At 39.5% G+C, this 9219-nt stretch overlaps 2 long non-coding RNA genes across 6 annotated transcripts; one reads left to right on the forward strand and one right to left on the reverse strand.

Annotated features, from left to right (window-relative positions):
• Positions 1 to 1091, reverse strand: LOC144996201 (uncharacterized). Its single transcript, XR_013659237.1, has 2 exons — positions 862 to 1091; positions 1 to 437 (listed from the first exon to the last, which is right to left on the reverse strand). It is a non-coding gene; the product is annotated as an uncharacterized LOC144996201 (long non-coding RNA).
• A 647-nt stretch (positions 1092 to 1738) lies between these two features.
• LOC144996202 (uncharacterized) lies at positions 1739 to 8360 on the forward strand. 5 transcript variants are annotated; one of them, XR_013659240.1, is made up of 8 exons: positions 1739 to 1981; positions 2696 to 2777; positions 2981 to 3061; positions 3362 to 3438; positions 3782 to 3893; positions 7236 to 7263; positions 7380 to 7499; positions 7924 to 8360. It is a non-coding gene; the product is annotated as an uncharacterized LOC144996202 (long non-coding RNA). The 5 variants fall into 5 exon arrangements; XR_013659239.1 differs by having other exon boundaries at positions 1739 to 2777; XR_013659238.1 differs by lacking the exon at positions 2696 to 2777.
• The last annotated feature ends 859 nt before the right edge of the window (positions 8361 to 9219 follow it).

Consider the following 9219-nt stretch of genomic DNA (forward strand, 5'->3'; position numbering starts at 1 on the left):
TGCAAACATTCACCCTTTATTGCAGAGTAAAATTCAGTGAAAACATGGACAGATTAAAACATCAAAATTTAAGCAAATGTGGGATCTCTACTGATTTGAATTTTATTTAAACTGGAACTAATTTTCATAACATCCTTACATACAATGAAGTCCCTTGAACAATACAGCAGTATTGATTTGAACTCTGTCTTACTCCCCTCAGTCTCTCTTCTTCTGTATGTAATTATGTCACCTAAATTAAGTTCTAAACACACTGGACAGTAAAGATGTAGGTCCACTCCCACACGGTCTGAATTAAACAATGGATTGATGTCGTCTTGCAGTTCCAACATTTGTGGACCCAAAAGAGGACTGTCCCATACCAGGACATTGATCCCAGGATGAGGTTCAGCCATGGATCCACTCTCCTCCCATTCAATCTCTGGAACCAGCATACCCTGACAAAAAAAAAAGATACTGTTTATGAACAGCACTGTTTTTTTTGTGTTTTAGATTATGTAGGAACAGTGACCGACTAATAATAACTTATATTGTTGCTTGCAGGCAGACCTCATATCTCCATAACTGTTTAGAATTTGCAAATAAGTGAACCTTAACAAAGTAGTGACATTAGTACATCTGATGGCTCATAAGGCCATGCATTGTGATGCATTTTGAACTTGCAGATGTGCTATTCTTCCTACAAACAAACAATTTAGGGAAATTGTTTGCACCACACAACAATAATCCTTTTCATTCATTTTCGATGAATATTCACTGTAGTCATTATGATTTCATGATACTCTTCTTGATACTTTCCACTTTAGTCAAACTGCACACAAATCAGTTGTCCAGTACAGTGAGATTAAATAAAGCATTTACCCGGGGATCAGAAACAGGGTTCTGGGTCAAGCCCAACTGCCACAGCTGATTTGGTGTCATGCTTTGCTCCGTCCTGATTGGATGGGTGTCCCACGCGTCACTAAAGACATCCAAACTGGCCTGAATGCGTGGTAGAAAAATGTAATGGCAGCAGAATACGTGATGTGACTGATATTGAGCAAGTCTTGGTCCTCAAGAGAGTGCAGGATGTTGTAATATAAACCAGTAACACTCACGAAGACATCACACCAGAGGAGCTCAATCCTGTATTTGGAAAAAAGCAAAAAGAAATATTATATTGTCAGATTTATTTTTAATACATCATTCACTTTTATGTATCAGGGCTCCAGACTAACTTTTTTCACTAGGAGCATAGTGGCCCCTAACTGAAAATTTTAGGGGCACAACCAGAAAATTTAGGGGCGCATACCGTAAATCAACATTCTAACCAAATCTACTAATTTCCACTGTATTACTAATAAATACTTTAATAATAGATGCAGAAATTACAATGTGCTGTTTCTAATTCAGTGTCATATTTTATTCTGCACTTTTGAAGATGCAACAAGAAGGTAAACTGACATCACCATCGCTGTCACGACAGTACAACTAAGTAAAAATAGTAAAAAAAATACCATACATTTAGAATAAAAAAAAGTTTTTAGTAACAAGTGATTACCGTAGTAACCTTTCGTAATTTCACAGTTTCAAACAATACTTAAATGTATGTAAATATTAGAGGATTGAAATTCATGTTGGTGACACCAAATAGGTTCAGCCAAGATGCACAATAAGCGTGTTTGAGATCACCCAGATGGACGCAACACTGCACAGATCACCTGGGGCCTGTTTCAGAAAGGAGGTGTGTGTGAGAGATTTTTCTACGGTGAATATTGAGACTCATCTGACGGAGCGGGTCAACTAATGTCACCATTGGCTAGTGAATCTGTCAATCAAACTCATCGGCAAAGCAGGCGGGTTCGCTTTTAGCCAATCGAATGGCCCCTTACACTCCTCACTTTCAAAGTGACGAGGGAGGGAGCTGTTCAGCACAGCAGTTGAAAGGACGCGGGCGGCAAACATGGCGGAGAGGTCTTCTGAACGGGATCAGTCTCAGCCCGTAAGTAATGCATTTGATCATTCCCTCGTCGTACGTCCTGTAATGTTATTGAATACTAAGTTGAAGCGTTCTCCTTTGCCAAGTGACATGTGTGAATGCTTTATGAACACTGCAGCCGAGTCGTTTGCAGAGTACCCCCACCGCAAATTAGCTCAGCTTTGTTTTGCTTAGCCTGTGCAAGTTGTGTCTGCCTTTGAGTGTGAGTGAAGTTCAAGCCGGTGTCGGTTCAAGCTAGCGTCTATAGCCAATGATCTGTAGGTTCTTAACATGATTCAGATAGAACTAAGGGGAAAAGCATGCCGGATTTACAGCAGCAAAGAAAGTTTAATAAAAAGTATTGATTTGGAGACGGCGATTTGTTTAAACACTGATGCTATGCTATGCTAACTAGCTAGTTGTTCCGTGTGCTGCCTTTATGTAAACGCGATCCGGGTTAAAGTTAGACACAGCATTTTCACAACCCAGACTTTAAGACGGGGTGGACTGTGCAACAAAGTTAATTCATATGACATTCATGAAAACGGCATTTTTTAAATATAACATACATGAATCCACTGTTGAATGAAAGAAGCCTCATTAAGTTTCTAACGTTAGAACCCGTATTCATTGTGATGACCAGCCTTGTGAGATTGTGTCAGAGTGACAGCCACTAAATTCCCCGTATCTTTACTTCCAATGACGTAATGACAAGAATCCCAAACATTATGTTTTTAGGCTGTTTTGTAGTCGATAAGTAGTCACAGAAAGGGCGGATGGGAGAAATCAGCTGTCAACAGTGATTAGAGTAGAAGTTACTGTAAGTATTACTCACAGGCTTCCTGTGATCAGTGTCTTGTCTCTGATTTTTTTTTAAAGGTGTTCTTTACTACAAGCTCAAGTTATCATAGCAAGAGTGTTTTAAAAAAATTCCCCTTTCATATATTTGAAAATTATGTAATTTAAGATCAGACAGCTAAATGATCTAATCCATGTTTGTTGTGTTTTTATTTATTCTCTAAGAATTACTGAATGTGACAGCGTGACAATCTTTTGTTCCTCGTGCCATCAGGCAATACAACTCTCTGGCAGGGCATCTTACAAGTAATTTCTTTTAATTTTACCCACTGATTTTCCAATTATTTACCTTTTTTATCAATCTTTTTATTTTGTGATATTTCTATTTGTAATGCATGTGTGTTTATGTGTTTTTTTAAGATGGCCATTTTTAAAAAATTTCCTCAGGGATTATTAAATACCCTTCTATTCTATTCTATTTCATATTTTATCATCCTATTGTATTACTGTTTTACCTGTCAATTGGGAATTTAGCATTTTTGCCCCTGTAAATATCTGACAGTTGAAAGTATTTGTACTTGTATTCCATGTATCCTGTACCTGAAGATAGCAGACAACAACTGTGCAGACACCCACTTGGCCTTCTTCAGTGACGCTGTGAACGTTTATGGCTTTCCTCTGAGGTATTCATGTCATTCATAAAGAAATCTTTTATTCACATATCAGGCAGTATAAGCACTTGGTTATTTGTACAAAAATAAAATAACTTTTTTTAGACTCCTCTGAAAACAAAGGCAACTCTAAAACTCTTTCCCCTCATGAATAACATTTTACCCCCCCCCCTCAGTCTCTCGCCTCAATTTTTTCCCCAGTGATACATGTAACCCACTCCTGCAAATTTTTTAACCTAGAAATTCTACTTATTGGCAACGTACATAAGAACATTACATTTTAAACTGATGTGTACCGTATTGGCGATGCATTTGTAATTATGTGTTTGAGACATGATTTTCATGTTATTGTCAGGGTGAGAGGAGATCACGGAGGAGAAAATGTGGGCATAGCCGAGTAAATGCTCACAGTACGTAGAACTGACACAAACAGCTTAATTGCAGGAAAAGTGTACACACAATCAACGGTGAGTTGAACCTAGTTTTAGAAGCTTTAATATATACACAGGGCTCCAGACTGCGTCCATTTGGTCGCATTTTGCGACCAAAATTTGAGAGTGTGCGACTGAATTTTACACCCAGTCGCACATGTGCTACCAGTAAATTTGCCTCCTCCACCCTCCGTATTTTTTATACGTTAAACATGAAAGGAGCACGTCAATGATCGATGAAATGAGAGATGAAATCATCAATGAGACGCGAGCGCACACGCACGCAGGCAGACACACACACTCGCGCGAATACTCATGAGACTGGAGCACACGCGAGCACACACTCGCGTTTCATTGAGTGATGCCTGAGGCGGCCAATGCGTCTGAGAAGAATAGGGAAAGTCACTGCAAGTGGCTAAAATATGTGGAGGGGCGGGGCCTAGAGATAATCGAGCGCGCGTAAACATCTGTGGGAAGGAAACGGAGACAAATATCATCACAACCTGATATGTGCGTCTGAGCTATGAGCAAGCGAACTATTGATTCGTTCTTCCGACCTGCAGCTAGTGTACCAGTGACAGAGTGTACAGCAGGGGTCTCAAACTCGCATGAAATCGAAACTGCAGCGAGACTGAAAGAGACCAGGAATTAGGAGTTGTCCTTAACATTCAATTTCGTTTTAATATGCCTCTCCCCCTAAGTATGATCTGTGATATTACATCTTTTATAATTATTTTAATGTTTTGTAATGGATGTAGCCTTTTTTTAATCAGTTGGTATTTTAAATTATTTTAATTGATCAGTGAACTACAAAAAACCCATCAGGACGCATGTCCCATAATGCATTGTTTTGTAGTCTGTAGGGCAGCTTTTAGTCAGTTCAATACTAAATTTCCAGCTGCGTTCGCTCTGATTGGTGTCTTGCTCTCACCCCTTTCTCGTGATATTTTTGTTTTGATTGACAGGTGATGTTGGAGCAAAAACAAAAATATACGTCACACACCAGGGGCCTGTTTCAGAAAGGAGGTTAAGTATAAACTCTGAGTGCGTTAACCCTGGAATCAGGGAAACCCTGGGTTTTCCGTTTCAGAATGGGAGGTTTGTTAAACCAGAGAAAGCAGAGTAAGTCAAACCCGTTTCTGAAAGAGAGGTAACTTATACTCGGAGTCAGTGTCCATGGTTACTTACTCTGTGAACCTAACCTGGTCGGGAGCAGGTTTTATCCTCTAAACTCAAGGTTTCTGCCGGTCCCCTCCCCTTTTTAAAGACGAAGCGGTATTTTTTGCTTTAACCTTCATTGCCCAAATTTCCGTCACACAGAGACAAGTGACAAGAATGGCTTGTCCTTTTTTGGAGGACCCAATAGACGAGGAGGCTGCATTAATTCCTAGAGAATTACATTTACGTCGTGTGAGGATTTTGAGAAGACTCAATTTTTTGTCATTGCTCCATACGTTTTTGTTTGAGCGTTACCGTTTTTCGTTGCAGTCAATTACATATATACAATGAAAACAACATTAGGTATTGCTATGTAGATGTTTCATATGTCAAATATTGTCAACAAAGCTTACATCCATGACATACTCAAATTTGACCTGATTGAATTATGTTTTTATACTTCATTTTTAGCTGCTGCCATGTTCTTTTAATTCCTGCAGGATTGCATCTACATGAAAATGAAATCAGGGACATTGAATTAAATTAATGTAACAATTACTTTTTGGAAACACAATTTGCTAGTAGTACTGCTTACTTTCTTAATCCCATATAAACCTATACCACTTGATCAATACAAGGGTAGTGTTGCAGTGTGTGTGTGCTGAGCGGGGTGCGATTGCAGGTGCAGATGGGGGGGGGGGGGGGGTGAGCACGGAGCGAAGGTGTGTGCGTGGTATATATTGTGTGTTCGGAGGATGGAGCACTTAGTTAAATAAAGAGAAGGTGTCATTCCCAGAATAACTGTTTTGGAGTCATTCTTAATCCGCTCTGGAGGTTGAGGGTTTCCGACGGGAAGTGAACCCCGAAGGAGAATTCCCTTCGGCCCTGAAGGAAATCTACCCTGCGCTTCTGACCACGGTCGGAAAGACGAGAGAAAAGAAAGGAGAAGTCTTCGCGCAGCGAAAGGTTCAACAGTAGACAAAAGTTCACTTTTAAAAACACAATTGCATGTATTAATATTAAACTGACAAACGTTTGCAAGAGGGGAATGTTAACAAAAAAGTCCTCTAAACATTACCGACGTTAAATGCATTTTCCCCCAGATTGGTTCTGTACACTATGCAGCATTTCATGCATTTACACCAGGAATGAGACTTCAAAAGTACACCTAAATATCACCATTTTTTATTTCACACCTTACGCTATTTAAAAAGTTATTACAGCCAATATTTTATAACAATGATTTAAATGCAAACTTACGCATTAACTTGAGCAGCTACGTTTTCCCACGCTAACTGTCTCTGTTTTGCAGATGCAGCGGTGTTGCTTTTCTTCTGGAATATGTGCTCATATTCACTGTAACTCTGCAGCAGCACGTCAAGTTCAGCTGGCAAAAAATAGGCAGACCTCTTTTTTTCACGGTTGCCATGGTGACTCGTGATATCTGCGCTCCATTGATAATGGCTTCTTATAGTCGCGGTGCGCACGCTAAACTCCGAATCAGTCCACTCAGAGTTGATTAACCTAACTCCGATCAGCTTCTCTGAAACAGAAAACTCAGAGTTGTTAATCTCCCGATTGACCAACTCAGAGTTCAAGTTCAACCTCAGAGTTGGTTGAACCTCCTTTCTGAAACAGGCCCCAGGTGATCTGTGCAGTGTTGCGTCCATCTGGGTGATCTCAAACACGCTTATTGTGCATCTTGGCTGAACCTATTTGGTGTCACCAACATGAATTTCAATCCTCTAATATTTACATACATTTAAGTATTGTTTGAAACTGTGAAATTACGAAAGGTTACTACGGTAATCACTTGTTACTAAAAACTTTTTTTTATTCTAAATGTATGGTATTTTTTTTACTATTTTTACTTAGTTGTACTGTCGTGACAGCGATGGTGATGTCAGTTTACCTTCTTGTTGCATCTTCAAAAGTGCAGAATAAAATATGACACTGAATTAGAAACAGCACATTGTAATTTCTGCATCTATTATTAAAGTATTTATTAGTAATACAGTGGAAATTAGTAGATTTGGTTAGAATGTTGATTTACGGTATGCGCCCCTAAATTTTCTGGTTGTGCCCCTAAAATTTTCAGTTAGGGGCCACTATGCTCCTAGTGAAAAAAGTTAGTCTGGAGCCCTGATACATAAAAGTGAATGATGTATTAAAAATAAATCTGACAATATAATATTTCTTTTTGCTTTTTTCCAAATACAGGATTGAGCTCCTCTGGTGTGATGTCTTCGTGAGTGTTACTGGTTTATATTACAACATCCTGCACTCTCTTGAGGACCAAGACTTGCTCAATATCAGTCACATCACGTATTCTGCTGCCATTACATTTTTCTACCACGCATTCAGGCCAGTTTGGATGTCTTTAGTGACGCGTGGGACACCCATCCAATCAGGACGGAGCAAAGCATGACACCAAATCAGCTGTGGCAGTTGGGCTTGACCCAGAACCCTGTTTCTGATCCCCGGGTAAATGCTTTATTTAATCTCACTGTACTGGACAACTGATTTGTGTGCAGTTTGACTAAAGTGGAAAGTATCAAGAAGAGTATCATGAAATCATAATGACTACAGTGAATATTCATCGAAAATGAATGAAAAGGATTATTGTTGTGTGGTGCAAACAATTTCCCTAAATTGTTTGTTTGTAGGAAGAATAGCACATCTGCAAGTTCAAAATGCATCACAATGCATGGCCTTATGAGCCATCAGATGTACTAATGTCACTACTTTGTTAAGGTTCACTTATTTGCAAATTCTAAACAGTTATGGAGATATGAGGTCTGCCTGCAAGCAACAATATAAGTTATTATTAGTCGGTCACTGTTCCTACATAATCTAAAACACAAAAAAAACAGTGCTGTTCATAAACAGTATCTTTTTTTTTTGTCAGGGTATGCTGGTTCCAGAGATTGAATGGGAGGAGAGTGGATCCATGGCTGAACCTCATCCTGGGATCAATGTCCTGGTATGGGACAGTCCTCTTTTGGGTCCACAAATGTTGGAACTGCAAGACGACATCAATCCATTGTGGAATTCAGACCGTTTGGGAGTTGACCTACATCTTTACTGTCCAGTGTGTTTAGAACTTAATTTAGGTGACATAATTACATACAGAAGAAGAGAGACTGAGGGGAGTAAGACAGAGTTCAAATCAATACTGCTGTATTGTTCAAGGGACTTCATTGTATGTAAGGATGTTATGAAAATTAGTTCCAGTTTAAATAAAATTCAAATCAGTAGAGATCCCACATTTGCTTAAATTTTGATGTTTTAATCTGTCCATGTTTTCACTGAATTTTACTCTGCAATAAAGGGTGAATGTTTGCACTTTGTTGTTCTATGACCATCTTTTGTTGTGTAGTATTTAACCAGCTATAAAACCCAGAGAGATGAGGATCTTTTTTGCAAGGGTGACCTGGCCAAGATGTGTATATGTATATGGTTACAATATAAAATCACTGACATTTGAGTTATTAAAAAAATAAAATTAAGGTCAAGCAAAGTGACTTCGGGCTGAGCAGGGGAGGTGTATATTGGGCGTCTGTGATTGACAGTGAGATGAACTTGAGGTAATGTAGTCCCACTGCGTGGTACGGAGCAAAGTGATGCCAGTTTCTCCACAAAACCTGTGGAAGTTGAAGATTTTTCTCCTCCACCTTCATATGATCAAAACCGTGTCTGAGTGTTGAAATGACGCTAGCATGAAAGCTAAGAGAATAACGTACAAACAATCCCGAGTGAAACGTTCATTTTAAATCTCATGACCAGTACAGAGTTCGATGGATTCAATGTCAACTGCATTCAACCAATGTTGCCTTGCTTCCAGGTCCACTGAAAAGTTGCACAAGCCAGTAATTTTTGACAACCGAAGGCAATAAACCGACAAGCCATGCTAAGGCTAACACGCTAACGACCGACTGGTACAGAATCAAATATGGGCGGGGCTTTTGCCACCCGCAGAAAGCGTAGAGAAAGTGTAAGGGGCCATACGATTGGCTAAAAGCGAACCCGCCTGCTTTCCCGATGAGTTTGATTGACAGATTCACTAGCCAATGGTGACATTAGTTGACCCGCTCCGTCAGATGAGTCTCAATATTCACCGTAGAAAAATCTCTCACACACACGGGGAGATTCACAAATGAGAACGGGATTTTGAATGCACAGTCTGCAGTTCGAATGATCTGTG

The sequence above is a fragment of the Oryzias latipes genome, chromosome 12 (assembly GCF_053564925.1).
Source record: "Oryzias latipes strain Hd-rR chromosome 12, Olatipes_Hd-rR_3.1".
In the NCBI taxonomy this organism is placed as follows: domain Eukaryota; kingdom Metazoa; phylum Chordata; class Actinopteri; order Beloniformes; family Adrianichthyidae; genus Oryzias; species Oryzias latipes.